This window comes from Melanaphis sacchari, unplaced genomic scaffold (assembly GCF_002803265.2).
Source record: "Melanaphis sacchari strain LSU unplaced genomic scaffold, SCAv2.0 Contig7_pilon_pilon, whole genome shotgun sequence".
Taxonomy (NCBI): Eukaryota; Metazoa; Arthropoda; class Insecta; order Hemiptera; family Aphididae; genus Melanaphis; species Melanaphis sacchari.
Window position 1 is genome coordinate 1,704,938 of NW_020271560.1, and position 21,544 is coordinate 1,726,481.

General features: G+C 25.5%; 1 protein-coding gene across 1 annotated transcript in view; it reads left to right on the forward strand.

The window, feature by feature from the left end:
- Positions 1 to 21,544, forward strand: part of LOC112601605 — a 269,568-nt gene that overhangs the window by 173,355 nt on the left and 74,669 nt on the right. Inside the window, exon 4 of the mRNA XM_025349310.1 lies at positions 11,465 to 11,534. The gene's annotated coding sequence lies outside the window, so the exon portion shown is untranslated. The remainder of the gene's footprint in view (positions 1 to 11,464; positions 11,535 to 21,544) is intronic.

Consider the following 21,544-nt stretch of genomic DNA (forward strand, 5'->3'; position numbering starts at 1 on the left):
TGTATCGTTGTATTGACTACAACGTGTCATAATACAACCCATATTAGCATACATGTACCTTATCGTTATTAGTCACACATAATCTAATAATAATTGTACATTGACAGAAATTATAATTATCTAACGATTTCAGCGCCTCAGCCAGGTGTCCTTGTCTCCACTCAAGCGCAACAACAAAACGAGCTTTAAGCTTATAATTATTATTACTAATCGATTCATTCATATCTCACAGCAGCGTAAACACACACAAACACAGTACAACGGTGGGAAAGTCAAATTTCTTCTCAGATGTGGCGCGACGAGTCTCATCAATCACAACGGCGAATGGCGCACACCCCGACCTAACCCGATCCGATAAAGGCGTCGGACGCGGGGAGAGGAGGAAGCAATAGTATGTTTGTACGGTTCGAAACACCAGGGAAGAACTATTATACGCGCGTAGAAAACGGCCACCCATCAATCTTTCGTGTTTTTTTCACGATTTTTCACGCGCGTGAACCCGTTTTCGTTTTGTCCTCCGCAGTGAAATCCGACTTCTTTTTTAAATAATCATTTTACCCCTACGCCGTGGCTACCTCTCCCGAACCGAACGACTTATAAAACGAGTACAATAGTATAATATATTATTTTTTTTTAACAACGTTGCACCATAATCATTAAATAAAAATGTATATACTATTACTACATAAATATGTACAGTGACACACTTAAAAATTAAAATAGAGTCGATTTCGTGATAATCAAAGACCAGAAAAACCATAAATATTCACTTCCACCCAGTACCAGTATTTTACAGATTAGACAAACGCCATTTACATAGTTTCGAAATGCACGACTTTCTCTAATTTTGATCTTTCCATAACCATTAGTGACCTTTGAACGCTATAAAATAAATTACACATCTTTAATTAAAAAATAATCTGAAGCAAAACACCCAACTGATATCAACTAGTAACTACAAATAAACGAATTACATTTATGTGAGTTATCTCCGTTACGAGGCAGCTACACACACACATGAACAACGGTCCTTCTCAAGACCACAAAACGTCATTGAACATCGGATAGTGACATGACAGTATAATCATAGACGAATAGCAAAGAAAGTAAACTATTAACAAGCGATTCTACGCAATATAATTTCAGAAGTATGACGAGATAACTATTCGTAATATAGCGATAATGCAACAATTCCTCGTCATGACAAAAATATCGACCAATCAACGCCCAAGATTATCACCAAACGAGTATATATATATATATATATTGGTACATTTCGTCACTTTACTTTAAACTTTCCATCTTCAAACCTTCAACATCTATTAAACTTATTAAACCATAAGAAATGGTCGAAAAACCAAGAAGAAAAAATAACTTATCAGCAAAATGACTCGTCGACGACAACAACACTCCGGAACTGTTACCAGTGACATTTCAGGCCTTGCCGACCGATAACACTCGCCTGACATATCCATGAGGTTCCTAAAGTTGCCCTGCAATCTCTAACAGTGACATATTCAACGTGTCTATTTAGGTATTCGTTTTTCGAATGAAACCCACAGATCTGACACCAATTTTGTAAGCGGGCCCGACGTGCATGGTCCATTCCCCACCCAAGACTTGTACATTGTACTTATAGATAAAACATACATGTCACCCGATATTGTACGAAGATACCGGTCGCCAATAGTCCTTCGGACCTTCACTCCTTAATGTAATATATTTAATACTTCTATAAAAATAAAACCAGCCTTTACCGCGTTCTTATTCATTCTTATTTTCTTCGAGGTGGTATCTCGCCCAGTGTAATACCGTTTCATCTCTCATATTATAAGAATACCTAGAAACGAGTTATTAAGTTTAACTGAAAATGACGACTCTTCATCTCAACATTCCATTAAAATAAATCTTGTTACAACCTCATTTCAGAGGTACTCATAACAATCAACCTCGAAACAAAGGTAGTATGGCAAACAAATTGAAATTAATATAGTAATAGGCAGTTACAAACAAATTAAGAAATGTGAAACATTCCAATTCAAAATGGAAATTTTACTTTACTATAAAAAAAACCAGGTGAAATAATAGTCACACCAGAATTGAACTACGAATTTAACTCATTTATTCTTCATCACCAAAAACCAGCCCATTCGTGCTGCAACACATTCAAAGAAGAAAATTTCACGATAAATTACATTGAGACCAAAAGTTCAAAATGCTTGTACAACGAAACACGAAAAATCTTTACTAACCCGCAGCCTCACTCCATCACGCACCTAACAAAGAAGGGAGTGATATTTTTATTTTTCCATGATAAGTCAAACATTTTAAATAACTGTAAATAGACTGTAGAACCTATTATTTTTTTTTTTTTATAATCTGCATATCTAATATAAAGGTAGGAAAATATATCACCACTGTAAAAACCTCAACAGATAAATAAATAAATAAATAAAATAACGTATACACCTATTATTGAGGTAGACGCATGCAGAGACGCGATGTACCAATAATATGATTTATATATACAAGCAGTTACACAGGTTGACTTTGTTTAATTAAGCACGAAAACTCGTTAAGGGCGCATCGTAAGGGTAGCGGAGTTTTGGGTGCGTGCAGCGCATTTGAACGGGTTCAGAAGATTCATTAATCTAAAGCGTTGTATATGTGGTGTCGCAATAAATTCACCAAGAAAACACTAAAAACAACGCACCGCCACTGTAATAATATAATATGCGCTGCCACCAACGCAAACCAACACGCCCTCCTCAGTCGCTTCCTCCGTATTATCACAAGCCTTCCGCCTCCAAACGCGCAACCGCATCTATTCCGTGTGTGTATCTCCCGAGTAAAATACATTTTTTGGCAACCCCTAGGTACACTCCAAACTACAAATTTATCGCGAAACCACATTGCTGTGATCCGTATAAAATTCGTATGCACCAACGCGACTGCGCACACACGCACGACCGCAACGGATCACTCGCGTCACACGAACTTGATGGACGTTTAGACTACACGGCCACATGCACAGCCCGCCGTCAGTGCTGTAGACGCGTAGAAAGCGAATAAATTATATTGGAAAAAAAAATGTCACGATCCGCATAAAGTTGCTTTGCAGACACCGAATACGCGTATGAGTATATATTATTCATATTGTAATTTTGTTCTAACTTAAACATTATGTTTTATCTAGCAAAAAAAAAAAAACAAAATTATGTCAAATTAGAAAGCTGTCAAAAAATATTTACAAACACAAATCATTATTATTGTAGCACCGTAAAACATTCTGTCACATCTAAAATAGATTTCTCCGAAATAAGATTAAGTAATTTGCCCACAGATTGAATATTTATAACTTTGACAAAATAAATAATATTGATTCACTGGTCGGTTTATGTCATATTAGCATCGTGTTTTATACAAGGAAAAATGTCATCAGATGTTTCAAGTTTGACATCAAAAGTAAAAATTCTCATCATTATTTAAATTATATAATTAAAGGAAAATAACTAAAAACATAAATATTTACCGAACATTAATTTTCAAAAAAATCTATTTCAAGCACGTGAATCAATTTTAATAAGTCAAGCTTAAAAGGTTCTTAGCAATTTTTCCTCATAGCATTCTAAAAACATCGAACATTTATAACAATACCAGAATTTTTTTTTATAAAAAAACATCGAAAAGTTAAAATTTTGGATCTACGTATTATAATAACCGTTAAACACTATGGATTATTCAAAATATTAGAGTAGTTATATTATAGGTGGTAGTTATTTGTGCGTCATTGGACACATTTTGATTTAATTTATACTATCTTCACATATGATGTTAAAATTATATTATCGAAAAAAATTTTAAAATCTATTACAACGTTTCCTTGAGTAAACATACTGATATGTACATTGCGCATATACAGTTGACATATGTCGGAAAAACTTACGGAATTTTTGAATGTTGCAGTTATCAGATTTTAGAAAACACCTAAACTACATCTTATATTATACACGAATTAAGATTTTAAAATATGAAAATAAATTCTTAGAAAACCCGTTTAATTTGAAGCACTTGTATCTTCTGATATCCACTACTGTTATTATAATACTGGCTATATTTTTTTTTTTTTTAACAAGTATTATTGCACGTAACATTTATTTTTAGCAAAAAATGTATAATTAGTATAATATCTTAAAGCAAGTGTTTTATAAAAATATTATGAATTTAAATTTATTAAAGTTATGAATCTTATTTTTATAAAAACAATTATACAGATACAAATTGAATTATGATTAAAAACTAAAATCTACTGAACATACTTTAAATAATCTGTAAATTATACTTTACAGTATTATAGTATATATACCCTGAAGAATTACATTCGTATTTCCGGAAAATTTCACAGCGAAAAAAGTATATTATATATGTTTCATTATAATATAAAACAAAAACTTTTAAAATGTTTCTGAAGAAGTTATTTTTCTAATGGTAAAAAATTAAATATATTTTTAGGGTATATTTAGAATTTCCAAAGTAAAATATTATTTTTAAACATGCCAATTAATTTTAATGCATTCACCATAATAAAACTTTTAAATCCAAAGTTCTTCATCCAATGGATTCTACCTTAATATTGTTTTCTAAGGCAAGATTTCAGTATATTTTAACTTTTACAGTAAACTAAAAATATTTTTATTTTTTTTAATAGGAAGAAACATCTTTATTTTTTTTAAACTATACAATTGTCAAAATCTCAAAAAAACGTATGTGTAAAATAGACAAAATTCTATATTATAGTGATTATTTTAAAGGTAAACATTTAATTTCTTAAAAGTATTAACATTTTCGAAATATTTGTTTTACGCGTGATTTAAAATTGTAACAACAATTTAATATAAACAGTTATATTTTTTATTTTATTATAAGCCTTGCTTTTTTGAAAATATTTTCGAGAAATTCCGTAAATATTATAAAAATTGAGTGTCGAACAACTAGTAATTTTTTTTTTTTTTGATCTTTGTGAACAAACTCAACATTTTATGACCTTTAGTTATAGTTATAGCTTATAATAGTTACTGTAATTGCGTTGTTATTGTATAGAGTACTTATATTAAGTAATAATATTTTAAAATTAGAAACTTTTTTTTTAATAATAATTCTAAATATTTCAAATTAAATTATACAAGTTTGTTGCTTCTAAGAAATGAATAATCTTCAAAATTTCTTCGGTTTCGGGTTTTAATGAATCTTTCGATTTTTGTCAGTCTTCCTTGTATTTTAAGCATTCAGTTATAATATGTTTCATTATTTAATTAATTTGGTATAATTTTAAGTAAGTATCTATCTATTTTATTATTAACGATATTTATTGTGTAATAATATTTTTTTAGTAAAAATATAAATTTAGTTGATATATAAGTACGATACAATACATACACAGTCGCTGTAACTGTCAATAATCAACATCAAACATAATCCGTGTATAATTTTTTTATAATTTTATTAAAATGTCAAAACGTAGTGCTGATTTAATGCAAAATCTTCTTAAAAAAAAAAAGTGTCATTGACGACAATGAAATGGTAGACGGTGGATTTTGTAAATTAATATCTATAAATTTAAACTTATCAGAAGATCTCGTACAAAATATTTCAAAGGAGAACTTCAATTATGGTATACATATTGGATATTGGACAAATGAAAAAATAAAATTTCAAAAACATCTTTAGAAGCTTTTGAAAGATGTAATTTTGAAACCTTTCTAGTTATTTATAATTTGTTTCTTATACTTCTAGCATTACTAGCTACTTCAGCAACTGCGGAACAAAATTCTTTTTCTCTTTACCAATTAAAAACTTGGATATGATCAAGAATATCCGAAGAGCGCTTAAATGTACTTGCATTACTTGATTGTTATAGAAATATTAGTATTGACTGTGAAAAATTAATTGATGAATTTTTCAAATCTAAAAGACGAAACGATTTTTTTCTATGATCATTTTTTAATATTTTTTTTTTCGTAACATTTTTTATATTTTATTATTAATTATTATATTTTACTATATATCATGTATCATTATTAATTAACCCATTTATATTATTAATCTAATTATTATACTGACAAATATTTATCAAAAAGTGGAAATGTTTTTATAATATAAATTTTTTACATAAAATTGTTTATATTTCATGTTAAATTAATTTAGCCTAAGTATTATTCACCTTTTTTTTTTATTTATTTTATTTTACTGATAAAATATAATTTAAATAATAATATTTACCTATTAGCTTACACAGTATTTACACTGTTTTTATCAGACTTAACTGAAATTGTATTCAAGATGCCCTCCCTGTAAATATGTTCTGGATCCGCGCCTAAATGATTATAAAATTTATTTGATAAATTTTCTTACGCCTACGTAGTATATATAGTGTATATTATACATATACAAATGTCTAATTGTGTATAATAAATCGTAAATTAATGTTGTGTACTCATAAAATGTAAATATCTAGTTACAACTGTTACGACATCAAAAACAAAATATCATTCAATCAGCTCGGGAATAGGTACTTGGTTATATGGAATGAAGCGTAAAATTATGAGTTATACGCAGTCAAGTGTCCGATGGCTAAAGAATCCGTTGTTTTAGAATAATCTGAGATGTGGGAAAACGACAGGTGTGTAACTCAATGCGAATGATGGCTTGGTACACAAAGGAACGTGAAAGTTGTTATAAACCTATATATCTTTACGCTGATCTCTTGTCGTGTATTTCTAGTTCGTTTCATTTCTTTTTAACTTGTTTGATCTCTGTAAAAACTATGATTTAATCATTGTTGTTTGAGTAACATATATATAATATTTGAATGATTTGATTATCGTTGGTTACATAATCACTTATTCGAAATATCATCGAAAACATAAACGTATAAATATTTTATAAATATTATAACCAGTATTAAATGATCAATAATACATTTGGAAGGTTTTACAGGACCATGAATAGTTTTATTTTATTTTTTAATTTTATAATTCAAAAAAAATAATTATCTTAAAAGTATTTGAATTGTCTATAACTATACAACAATTTTTATCGATTTAAAACATTATAATATTATAATTTATTTATATTTTATAAAAAAAAATTAAATTTTAACTATTTTAAGTCTTAAAAATCTTAATTAAGATATGACGATAAAAAATAATAAAAAATATTAATTTTAATTACATTAATTAAGTAAAGCCATAATTAAATAAATATATAAAAAAAAATACTGAACAATTTAATAAGTTATGAATTAATTCGTAATTTTTTATTATTATTATTATTATTATTATTTTCTGCTTACACCATACAAGACAAAACATCAAAAAACTCAACATAATATTTTTAAATAATCAATGAAAAAAAATCGCATACTACGTAAGACAGGCAGACTTTAAAAAAGTTTAAAAAGTGTGAAAAACCCATTCATAAATGCCAAAATAAATTATATATTATGTATTTTATATATATTTTATAATAAATATAAAAACGCGTTGGTAGCTAAACCTATACTCGCAAAAATGTATATACTTCATAACGTCATTATTTGAGCGTAAACTATTTTTTTTTGTTTAAATCAAAATACTAGTAATTTTTACTGCTATAAATAAAAACTGCATCTGTTTAAATAAATTAGATAATATAAATGCGATTTTATGTTAAAATAATCAAAGTGATATCTGTTATTAATTTATAATATATTATTATTGTGTTTTATATGTACTACTATATTATATACAAAATTAATATTAAGTCAAATAAGAGTTCATAAAATTTACAATTTCGTTGTATTGTCCATATGTAATTCAATAGGTAAATAAAAAAATTCTCAAATAGTCTATATTTGACATACATTTATATTTACACTGAGAGCCAAACGTTGAAAGTTGTTATTATATTTTATTGTGTAACCAACATTTTCCAAAACTTTTCACGCTTATCCAATGGTGTATTATTTTCAAAAGCAAATGAAGCCGATCTACCACATTAACACTTTCTGTTTTTAATGATTTCACCTCTATAGCCATGTATGGAAATGTCATGAATATTGTATTGACTTTCAATAAAAATAAAATAAAATTGCATAGTGTTTAAATGATATGTTATGCACCCTTACAGATATTTTTCATAGTGCTAATGTTGTGACGCGAGTTATTTTACTCATCAGAATCTAGACACTTATTTTTGAAGTTGAAAAGTTTTCAGATTTATTTAAATGTTATTGTATTTTAATAATTTGAAATAATTCCATTCAATTTCCAGTTCTAAATTTTTAAATACGTACCTATACTATTATGTAACAGATAAAAATCTTATTTTTGTATGATGTATTTGTTATTTTTAACCTCTATGTTCCGAGATCAGAAAAAAAATAATATATATTTATAAATTATTCGTGTATCTTTATATATAGTTACGTAAATGCATCTAGTTATTTAAACTATTTTTCATCGTTTTAATCTGACGAGATAACAAACAGCGAATATTGTTCATGTAACAACTTCAGGTTACTACGTTATTTACCCAGAAAATTACTAAAATGGTTAAAAAACATTGATACATTATAATTTATGATTGCATTACATATGGTTTAAGGGGATTGGAAGCGGTGATTTCTGTCTTTTTCTAACACACATGGAATAGGTATAGAAATTAAGACATATTTTTATTCCAACGTACCGATTAATCTAGTGAAGCGATACAAATTCTAAAAATAGATTTGATTTTTTTTTTTTTTTAAAGTCAACTTAAAATAAACTTTCTTAAATTTTTGAATTTTTGACTTTAACCTTTCCGAAAATTGAGATATTATACTTAAAATTCTAATGAATTCGTTTCGGATTTCAATTGGTCTGTCTCTATCATTTTAACTATATATTATTTTAAAAAATAATTACAAAAGGCGTTCTCGATTTGAATGCGTTCGACAGAACATATACATATAATATATGTAACCAAAGTGGAAAAATGGTGGTTTACAATGGGTGCAATTGTAGTAAGCAGGTGGTTTAAATGAATGTTGACAGTGCTTCTTGTACTATAAAGCAATCGTTATACATATATTATATGTGTGCGTGTATGTGTGGTTATAGTTGTATACTTTCATGCATCTATATGTTTAAAGTAAAATATTATAACAGCCGCTATAAAAAGAAAAAAACTCGTAAACTCTTGAAGTAAATGAGCGAGAAAATTGTACACGAACCCGCGTAATACGTTCGTGTACCAAAGTCATTTGTATATAAACAAAATAGAAACTATTGTGTATATTACAAGCTAATCTTGTAATAAAATATGACGTATATTTTTCTCGGTAATACATTTATTGTTAGTGAGGAGATCATATTCAAAATGTCAAACGTGTACGATTTCTTACAAGTATACTCGTATAACAGAATATGTAATTGGCTACTGATTGAAAATGTTGACAATTATTTTGGGAATTCAAGCGTAAGCATTGTTAATACAATGATTGTATTTTGAATCTAATTTGATCTAGAATCCGGTGTTCTACAATATTAAAATCTGCGGGTACGTTTATGTTATAATTTATAGATCAAGTACTTAAACTCAAACTTTGAATATACATTGAACTATGGTCGGTTTTAAATGGTATGTTACATTTCTATTTGGCATTGTTTTAGAGGCATTTTTTGGGTGGTATATTCAAAAAGTTTACATCGATTTGAAAATATTTTTCTGTTATTCTTGTTTTAATAAAAACACGTTGGAAAAAATGTAAGCAAACATCTTAGTCTTAACAAAATATTAATCACGTTAAGGTAACCCGAGCAAATGTTTACATAAGTAAATAGAAACCCTAACAAGTGGTATCAAAGTTTTTGTACACAAATAGTTAAAATAACTTGTAATTATATATTATGTAAATTTAATGCATACAATTAACGAGGTATCTGTATGTACAATATATTAGTTGTATAAGTACTTCATGTTATTATTTCATAAATAAATCTTTAAGGTCCACCATTATGAACAAGTTAAATACATCCATGTAATAATATCAGCAGCCGCACAACATAGTATTCATAATATAATTTTTTTTTGTATGTTTTCATTCACTTACGTCGTCTAAATCGTGAAAAACTGTACAATTGTGAAAAAACCAAATACATTGAAGTTAACGTTTATAGTACTATTATACGTATATATAAATAATTATATACACATGCATGTATATGAGTACGGAAAACAGTATATTATTATATACTGTAAATGAATATGCATATTTAGTATAATATGGTAATTGATTTGATTTCTATTTTCCCCAAGTTTCATCCATATTGCATACATAATACATCCGCTCTTATTAAAATCACTCAAATTTTTACGATTGTACATACCACAGTATCATGCCAAAAATAAATATAGTATTCAATGAAATAATAGGTACACATATTATAATTAATCGTTCCAAAGAGTTCATAAATAACTAGTTAAATGTTTAGTAAGTACTTATATGGTGTTAAATAACTAGATAATACTGATAATTTATTTTTACTAATGTATAGGTACATTGTTTGTTGAAAATATATGTATTATTTGTAATTTATAAGTCAAAAATTATAGTAATCTCGTTAATAAATAATTTGTTCATTTTTTTATTTTTATAAAATGATACTTACTACTTTAATTCTTAATAAAAATGCAATTAAATATTTATCGTAACTTAATAATACGATGAAGAAATTTTACCCTTCGTTTAAGGCTACCTGCACTACTGGCAGTGTACTTATTTGATTCGCTCTTTTCACACTTTGTGATATTTATCAACCTAATGAGTTTCTTCTAAAATGCACATTCAATATTAATTTAACTGCTATTATTAAGTGTTTTTGTCATTGCATTCATTCTTTTAGGTTTATATTGCTTATAGTATAAACAATTAATACTCAATATTGTCTAAGAATTTTTGTTATTATTTAATGATTCGTTTTTGTTTCAATACCTCAGATTTAAATATAATTTATATTATACAAGTAATATAAAATTATTTAATAATGTGACAATTCAATTGACAATTGTAAAGATAAAAATTGCTTGACTGGCATAGTCTCAGTATTAAATAACTGTACACAGTTCTATTGTGCATTATAAATTTAATACATTTTCAATGCATTCAATTTAATGTACATATCTAAAAGTATAATATTGAATCGCATTAGTTTATTATCAAATAAAGATTAAATAAAGTACTTTATATTATATTATACTCAAGAACCTACATAGGTAATAGGTATTATTTATTTATTTTATCAAATTCATTATTTTAAAACAAAAATTACAAAATAAATCATTTAAGCTTAGATTAGTTCTTTTGTGAATTTATATATAGAGATATTTAAGAATTATTTGAATAAAATTGTTATTTATATGAGTCTATGTTATATTTTCACAGTTATGCGAAGATTGAATTTTATTGGTGAACAGTGATAAGATCAATATCAATCATCAGTTTATAATATTTGGTAAGTTATTTAAAATTACCTAATATTAATTAAATATGAATAAACTTGTAACAAAAGTATTTAATTCATATTACTTTTAATTGTATGTTTGTTTTTAAAAAGTTAAATTTTAAGCTAATACATCTAAATACTATTCTTAATTATTTACAGTAATATGATTAGCATTAATTTAACAAATTATTCAAGTTATACAAAATGATCATCTTTTGTAATAAAAATATTAAAATTTAGATAAGGTTTATCATAACTAATTAGTAATTACTATTAAGTTATTTAAAATCAATGATAAACTTTTATTTTTATTTAATATAGTAAAAAAAAAACATTTATACATAAACTCTCTACAATAAATCATTATAATATTTGTTAATAGTATTCGTAGCATGAATCTCTTTAAAAGAAAAGTATTAGTAATACTCCACATAAATTTTAAATTTACAAGTTAATTTTGTTAATTTTCATAATTAATTAATTTTTAGTATCTACAAAAATAATAACTTCAACTAAAACAAATGAAAAATAAAGTATAAGATAATAAATTTAGAATATTGATTTAAATTAAACACATAAAAAATAGCATTTAGATTTTGTGAACATATGGGAACATAAAAAATTATAATTATATATTTTTATTTAATATTGATATATATATCAAATTAGTCTTTTTATTTGAATTAAATATTATGTTTTTTGACAAATAATTTAATTATATTATAAGGAAGCAAAATTAGTATAGAGTTTTTCATAACTTATCTTGAACGTTGTAAATAAAATTAGTAGATATACATTTTTTTTTTTTTTAGAAAATATGGATTCTATTTATTATATACCAAAGATCTTAAGTTTCATTCGTTTTTTATTTTTTATTTTGATAGCATCGTATTGGAAAAAGTATTTATTTTATGCATGACCTTTCTTCTAACAAGATTTAAACTTTTCATATTATACGTTAACTTATAAGCATATTTATTATTTGTTTATGCACATCATTCGTTGGTACATACGCTGCAAAGTAGGCAATATGCATAAGTTTCAAAAATAAAAAGTAATAGATTTTTCATTTTAAAAGTTTAACTTTGTGTTCAAAATAAATTTACCATTAAAAATACATCAATTTTTTATGATTAAATATAATTGTTTTTTTTAAACATTTTGATATATTCATCATTTATTAGTTTTTAAGTTATAACTAAGCTCAGAATATAATTTAAATAAATTTAAATAAAGAATTAGTTATGATTTTTTAAATATTGCACTAACAACTTTAATGTTAAATAGATAACATTAAATTCGCTATGCAGTATAGAAGGTTTCGATTTTACCTTGTCATTAAGTATATGAGTCCTGCTCAAACTAGTGGCGGATCCAGGGGGCCTCAGCTACCCTCTCCTCAGACCTCTTCAACAGTCTTTTTACTTACACAATTATTTTAAATTGTGTAATAACGCATTGTAATCGATTAAATTAATTAAATAATTGCAGATTCGATTTTGTATCATAGAAGTTATTTTAAAATAAAATACTTGTAATTAAAATTTATAATAGTATAATTATTATGGGATATGTACCTAAATAACATAAATGATTTCTAATCTAACCTAATAAAATTAATAACGTTCTCTTTTGTATTTTTAGGAAAACGTGAACTAGAACATTATAATGTATATATGGCTCAAAAGTAATGTTTTAGGAGCCTTCCGTCCCCCTCTTTCCACAAAAAAAATCAACTCTGGATCCGCCACTAGCTCAAACTGTAAATTTGAATTTTAGTCCAACAATAATCAATTTATGTGAATTGCGATTCTGAGTAGTTACTTATAATTATATTACTGTTAGTTATTTGTTTTTCTTCTGGTAATTTAATTAACTTATATATTATCAAAAAAATCACATTTATTAAATTGCATCGTATTGTTAAGTTTCATTAATTTTTGTCAATATTGACGTATTGTACAACGGTGTAAATAGATTTATGATATAAATAGCTTAAAATCAATCTAAATATTTTGAAAACTTAAACGTGTGTAAAAATATTAATGGTGAAAAATAGTCAATCCTTACGATTTATATTTTTTAATTACGATAAAATAATTAAAATCATTAAAAAAAAAAAAACAAATTTACAAAAAATAAATAAACGGTTATAACAAAAATTTTAACTGTATTCTAGAAATTGTTGTACATTTTTTTAATAGCACCCCAAATTTTTCTGCTTTAAAACATATAGATAGATAAATAATAAATCTTCTGAAACCAATTCATACATCTCTCAAAATTTAAAATCAATAAAATAAAACTTAAAATATTATATTAGAACACAATCATAATATTTTGTGTATAAGAAGTTATTATTTTAAATAAATAAAAGTTAAATTATTATTAATACCATATACATTTTCTGTTTCAGCTTTTTTTTTATTATTATTATTTTTCATTAATGAAAACACAAATTGTTAATCCAGCAATAAACAAAACAAAAACTATTTGATAAAAAAAAAAACTTAACATTTTATTTTGTAAGATTAATAGTTTTAAAATCAACTAAATATATTCTTATATCCAGAGAACGACGTAGGTACGTAATTTTATGTGAAAATAATTTTATTGTAAAAATCATCAATTGTAACTTAATTGGGTGGTCAGCATATTATATAAAACGAAAAAATCTTCTAAAACTATATTGATTAATGGTACTAAATGTTTACTCTTTAAATCCCATAAAACTAACTGTAAGATCTCAAACAAAGCTATGTACGATAACTGCGACAGTTTAAAATGGATGTTTGTCTCTAATCCAATTGATCTTTATTTGGATACCTTATTGGTCATCCGTCAAGGACGGTAACATAGACGTCTGATTGAGATACTAATCTTGTTTTTCGTGAGGAATAATAAAATATATAAATAATAAAAAAAGATCTGAACTCAAAATCAAATATTCGTAGTGGTAGATTCGGTGGACCATATTCCACGATAGTTTTTTTTTTTTTTTTATGGAGAAGGAGGGACCACAGCAGTTATCATTCATAACGCAAAAATCTTCACTACGATGAGAACGAGGAGTTTGTTCACGTCAATTTTGGAATCTCTAAAAAAAAGTGCAAAAGTTTTTGTTTAAAGTCAAAAACGATTTTTAATAGCTATATAAAGAGTAGAAAGCATCGTGGTAATCTTGACCAACAGAATTCTGTTACTACTACCATTACTACTATTAATACTACTACTACGCAACACCCGGGGAGCTTAAAATCCCACCTCAGAAAGTGAAATATGGGCTAAGCGATGTGCCCTGCAGGATTAACGGAGCATAATTAATTGTGTTTGGAATTTACATCACCCTAAGGCTCCGTCATTTACAATCCGGTTTTTTTTTAACCATTCTTATTATATGCTCATCCCGCTATTTCGTATCCAGGACGAACTGGACTCATTTAGAGCAAATATTCCACGAGATCAGTCGGATAGTAATGAATATCATCAAGGTGTGAGTAAGTAACGAGCACACATAACAATTAATGTCGAAAACCCAAGATTAGGTTAGATACAGTGTAGCAGCGAAAATAATTTATACAATTAATCATTCTTCGTTATAAAAGATAAAACTTGCAACAACAAATTTAACTGTCAAACACGTTAAAAATCACTCAGCAAGTAATAAATACTTAGTTTTGAATTTCAAAATGAAAAAAATAATAAATTTACATACATAATATAGTAAAGAAAAAAAAGAGTGATATTAAAAGCTACTGTACCATAATTGATATACATAATATAATAGAATAATGATTCGTAAATAAGTAATATTAAAAAAAAAAAACATCTCAATGATATTGTAGCTGTCGACTTAAAACTACCAAACAATTTAGAAGCCACGCATATGATATTATTTTCATTTTTACCAGACTTTGATGTCCTTTTAGTAAATTCGATATTTATTTCACACGTCTTATTCGTAAAAATGTATGTAAATATAACATTGTATAGCTAATCATACATCAATAGTATGTCATTTAATAAAATAATTATTATTAATTAACTACAACTAATTAATATAATAATACAATATGGAAACATACACACTTTATAGTAATATGTTAAAATTACTAGACTAAAAATATCGTAAAGGTAGCTCTACTGTGAGTTTCCCTTTTCTCCGCCCCATCACTGTCATTCCTCCCTCAAATTTACTTAATGTACCCATAGTATAGATTGTAAATTTTCAATAAACGCTATATTTATATAAAAAAAAAAAGACTAAAAATATACTAAAACACAAAACAATGATAAATTGTGAAACTTAAAAATTATAATTATATTATTCAAATATTATTATGACCAATGTTTGATTATTATATCATTATATAATATTTAACATATTTATAGATGCCATTAGTCAAACAAAACTATGTACAAATCATCAATCACTATTTAAAGGTAGGTAGGTATTTTTGTAATAAAATGGTCACAATTCATGATAATCAACAAAAATATTAATTATAAAATAAAATATTAATGAATATTAAATATAAAGTAATAAATAATAATTAATGAGTATCTAATAAACCTGGTATTATTAAATTTGACTTCGTGAGCTCGTAGCTATTGATATCTTATATTTATTGTCATATGAGCGACTAATTGTCATATCTATTGTTACAATGTTATCTCTAAATTATAATTTATTATTGTATCAATATTTAATTAGTATAACATAATAGTTATTATTTTTTTAAAATAAATACGAAAATATCTTTTATTTTCTAATATTCTAGGAATTTTAAATCGACGAACAGTTATAAACTAAAATATATTTTAGATTATACGAAAATTCAAAATTGACTTAATTGGGAATGTTAAAAAAATTTAAGTTGATTTTAAGTTAACGTAGACACTAATGAGTTAAATAAAAGTTAAGTTAATTAAAACAGCGAACTAATAAGTTAGTTAATAAGTTAAAATTAACTTAACTTTTAACTTATTAACTTGTTAATGCCCAGCCTTGCAAATTATTTCACTAATTACTAAAATCTAGAGAATAAATTACAATTTCTTAATTTTTGTAGTTATACCTTACTCAACCTTAGACATATAAACTAAGTTAAATATAACATTTTTATGCATAATATTTACTATTTTTAGTGTAACGACTTTATTCCAATGAAATTTACGTACATTTGATTATTCCTGGTTAACCAGTTTTTCCGCATAATACGAAGAGACGAGAGTAAATTATAGTGATATAGTAAAGACAATACCATTAAGATAATTATTTATGTCTCTTAGTGCAGACAAATTATATATAATTGAAGACTTAAGCAAGAAACGTATAAAAATCGTATAACATGTTTCACAATTTATACAACTTTGATAATCGAGTTAAATTGCAATTTTCAATATATTATATTATACATATTGTCACAAATTAAACAACGTTCAATATTTTAAAATGAATTACTCGGGTTTCAAATTAATAATTTAATCATTGTTTCTAAATATATTTAGGAGACAAACTTAAAATTTTGTTGCAAATCACCAGGTCGATATCTCCCATATTTTTTCACGATATAAAAAATGATTGCGTATTAGGATTCAGTAAAGTCGTCGCTTAATGTTTTCAACAATTCGTTTTAGTTTTATCTCATCCTGTCGGATTTAGTTTATGTCCATGGTTTTCGGTTTGTTTTATTTTTTATAAAATAAGTTGGTAGATGTCAGAACCAGCATTCTAAGTAGCTATATGTGTATATTATACATCGCTTTTTGTGCATCGTTTAAAAATAATTCAGTAACATTCACTTAAAAAGTTTATCAATGCCTATATAAGTATTTATAACACCAAAAAATATCCATATACCAATATACTAATTATGTTTCAACTGGAATTATACTTGTGTGTTAATTTATTGTTGTAATATTTTTTTTAAGCAACTATACCGATCTCATCGAAATATAAAATAAATATTGATATTCTAATACCATAAACACACGTATGAACAAATCAATATTATATTTTTCTATTAACCTTCTGGCTTCTAAGAATAACATTATTATATATTAAAATATACCTTTAGATTATTGTACGGATGTATAGATAATAATTTAATCTAACATAAATTATATTATATAAACCACAACTTTCTATACTTACGTAAAGTCACTAACTCAGAAGGTATCATACCATGTAATCAGTTCCTGATACACGCCATTATAAGTTGCATTCGTATTATAGTATTCTTATAATATTTTATATTATCACTATTATGATAGTTATAAACTCATGTTATTTATTTATATTAAGTTTAAATATCTAAATTTTGAATCTACTACAGATTGTATTGAAGAAATTTCATTACGAATAAAATAAATTTACGACGTACGTAATATTATATTACTAAATCAAATAAAATATAGTACGTACTTAAAGTAAAAAATGTATAAATGTGTTTTAATACTGTGAAATATTATATAAATGTGTATTTATATCGATTTTATTCGGCAGACAATATATTTGTAAACAACAACACTTAAAAATGTTTCATTAATATCAATGACAATGTAATGTAATTTTAAACTTGTAATTCTAATACAATTAAAAATTAATTACTGAAAAAATAACTATAGATAGTACCTCCGAAGTTAATAACCTTGAATTAATAATTTATGGAGTATATTTTAACAATAGTGAAAGTACCAGAAACTTGCTTGATGGTTGATATCATTCATCTATCCTTCATTATTTTTTGAGACAAAACAAAAATAATTATTTATTTATACAAATATACGTTGACCAGCTCAAACTTTTATATGGAGGAAAACTCTCCTAGGAAAATAAAAATAAATATGCATATTTGCAAGCAGGAATTTTTCTTCGGTTCGACAGCTATCCGTAATAATGAGTTGGGACAGAAGTTCTCGTATTTAATATAAGTTTTTGACTATCGGAGTTGAATCGTTCGGATATATGTGCTAAATCGATTTTATTTTCGTAATGCTTGAAAACTTTTTACATCTCTTCGTATGGTAAATTATCCAACAAACATCTGCATGACCATAAAATCCTTTTGTTCGACGATAGATTTGCTTCAAGTTTTGCTTGACTTTTATCAGACAAGAAATAGCCTTTAAAGTACATAGTTAAACTAATAAATTATGTTAAATTATTTTCATTACACATTTCAGTTTATTATAAATATTATATACAATACCTATCTAATATCTTTGGTTGAAAATTATCTTTGTACATAATGATAAAAATTAGTATTTTTATTATTGAATATTGACAATATTTCGATTTCCAATTGTTATCACTACCTATATAAGCATAATAAAATATAAGCTCGTAAAAATTTATTTTATACTGCATATAAAAAATTGCTACTGCATAACAATAATTTTACACTGCATTTTTACTTACTTAACGACTTTAATATAACATAAATTATAAATAATAAATGTAAAAATCTGTAGTATTGTTGAGTTATGTCGGTAAGCATCAATTGAGTAACATATAAAATACGTTAACTCCAAAGCATCTTGAATTCTTACCACTAACGTAAAAAATAATTTGTATTGATAATTTTCAAAATTTAATCTCAAGGATATTCTTTTTATTTTATTCATTTTACAAAATATTATGTAGTTAAGAATCGCTAAATAATATATTTTTTACGAAGTGTTTAGCAAATAAAAGTATGTATCGAATTGTAAAGTGATTGAATAAATGATAAACCTATCAGTGTCTCGGTTGAAAAAGCCTTTGGCCTATAGATTAAGTTTAACAAGCGAGTCATTTCCGGGCAGCACCTTGGTAATGATGGTAATCAATGCTTCGACGTGTGCAACAGAAATAACCCTAAGCGATTACTAGAGTTTGATACTAAACTATTAAGTATTCATAAATTAATGCAATTACACGAATGACCTGGTCCCTTTAATCTGCTCATCAATGTCCAAAATACATCAACAACACGCGCAAAATTACCTATAGGTACTATTGATATACGTTCATTACGACAGTATAATATCTAATAACTTACCAATAGTATGTTAATGTTATGAAATTTAATAATTTTCCGTTTACATAACAGGGTAATTTTAATTACTTGAAAGCTTAAGCTATCGAAAACTCAATCAGGACAACCATATATTATATGGCAATATACAATACTGTATTTTATACTATTTAATTAAATTATACGATTTATAGACAATATTTTATTCTTTATTATAAATATATGTATATCATATATATTTTTTATATAATATTTAAATTATATACTAAAAAATTAATATACATTTTGATTGTTGGAAAAAAAATTGTGACATTAAAACATATGATCATTAACATCATTAAATAATATAACTACAAAAAGCGTCTTACTAATTTCAGAAACCCTCCCCCCCCCCCCGCCCCCCGCCAAAAAAAAATAATAAGTTCTCAACTATTTAAGTTGACTAGTTAAGTCAACTATTCTTATAAGTTTTAAATTGTAAAATAAGCCCACTCTAAATGATATAATTCCGTTAAAAATCGAATTATTAAACTACTTTATGAAATTGATATAGTATATCACATAATAATATGTCATTTACAAAATATTAGATATATATTTAAAATTAAAAAGTAGGAAAATTGGTAACGTTCTGATATACATTAAAGATCAAGTGAATCACTATATGGGTGTGTTAAATTTTAGTTAAATCATTGTAAACGAAAAACGATTATGAGCAAAGACGGTCTGTCAGCTTATATTACTAAGTATATTTCATGATGTTTTTAAATTAGCTATTAAATTTGTTTATTTTAATTTACAGTAGGATTTTTCGAAAATATTGCGTTTATTTATTATATTATTAGTTTTGATTTATTAATATAGTATACATATATTCATAACATATTAAATAAACTTATATTACTCAAGATTTAATAAAATCTTTCTGTAAATATCGTAAGACAGTAAAAATAAATACATAGTGTAAATATAAAATAATATCTTAAATGAAATTAAAAACTTTATTGCGTAAAGTAAAATTCATAATAATATAATATATTACGTAAAAGTTTTAATTTCCTACGAATAATGTATTTAAATCATAAGAAAGTAATTAACAACGTTATGTATCGTTTAAGTGAGTAATTTTGTTCAAATTCGAATTTAAAATATTTATAAAAACTAATTGGTTTTAAATACTTATTAGATTTAATAGTTATAAAAAATTAATTTTATAGTTATTTTATAAGTATAAACTAACTATGAGGAATCTTCGTATGATAGAGGAATCACTCAACTCAGAATCTAAAGAGAACAGTTAACTAGATTATTATAATTATTAGTAAAATTTTATGATTTAGTATTTCTCATCCGTGTTAGCCGTAAAACCATAAAACTTAAAATAATATTTTAAATACGTAATATTAAAGTAATGTCAATTAACGTCATCTTATGTCATGCTATCGTATATATTTTACTGTTATCCAATTTGCTTGTTGTATTATTATGCGCACTCATTGAAAATGTTTTTTTGTTTTTTCTAATGAAAAAAAAAATTTTTAAAAAAATGTGATAGAAAATCATGAGTTAAATCAAGTACATTTTCATTAAAACAAAAAATAATTACAGCCCGTTTATAACATGCATGAAAAAACATTCTTCTTTCTCCTACCCATACATGTAAGGTCTCTGCCTCACACCTAACTGTTTTCTGATAAATTAATAAAAAAAATTTGAAAAATGATGATGTGATATTGTATTAGAATTATCTGGTTGTTGCGTCTAAAATGTCCGAAGAGAAACGGTGAAACAACCTAACCATCCTTTTACCAATGACGATGGAGATCCAATGAGTTTTCGTCACGTCCGTGAAAATATTGCAGCCATAAAAATAAACTATTATTACTGTTACTGCCATAGCAACGTATACTGGACCTGAGATTTTTACGACCGAAAAATGGATGCTCCTTTACTAGACGCCAGCTTAATAAGTTTCTTATTGTAAATAAAAAAAAAACT